Genomic DNA, 684 nt, shown 5'->3' with positions numbered 1-684 from the left:
AAGAAGAAGAAGAAGAAGAAGAAGAAGAAGAAGAAGAAGAAGAAGAAGAAGAAGAAGAAGAAGAAGAAGAAGAAGAAGAAGAAGAAGAAGAAGAAGAAGAAGAAGAAGAAGAAGAAGAAGAAGAAGAAGAAGAAGAAGAAGAAGAAGAAGAAGACGTTATTTACAACACGATTCCATATTTCAATGAGTGTGTGGGTGTATTGTGTGCGTATGTTTGTGTGTGTGTATGTGTGTCTATGTGTGGATTAAAGGATTACAACAGGTGATAAACTGATCGAAAGGAATTCATCCTTCTTACCTGTTCTTACCTGTAAGTATTTTGATGGAATTGGCAGTGTCAGTTCCAGACAGGTTGGTCATTGCTTGTATTGGATGGTATCAAACTGATATTGGTACACCCTACCTACAGGTGGGCGAGGTCATCAACTAAGATGGGTATTCGATGCTATGCGTTTAAGGAGAATACTCACCTGATCTTCGAGCCAGATCAATCGTACAAACATACAAAACGATGTGTAATCCTAAACGTTTTTAGTGTGTTAGAGAGAATTTAGTGAGAACTAATCACCCAACTGGCAGTCTAAAATTTCAAGCAAAGGGCCTAATGACCTGTTGTTACCTGTAAGTATTTCGATGGAATTGGATTCAGTCGTCTGATGTCACGGCGCCCGGCAAAGGCGGCCA

Source organism: Berghia stephanieae, chromosome 7, assembly GCF_034508935.2.
Source record: "Berghia stephanieae isolate SIO BIC M18660-M18661 chromosome 7, UCSD_Bste_1.3, whole genome shotgun sequence".
NCBI lineage: Eukaryota > Metazoa > Mollusca > Gastropoda > Nudibranchia > Aeolidiidae > Berghia > Berghia stephanieae.
This window is presented reverse-complemented; position numbering follows the sequence as displayed.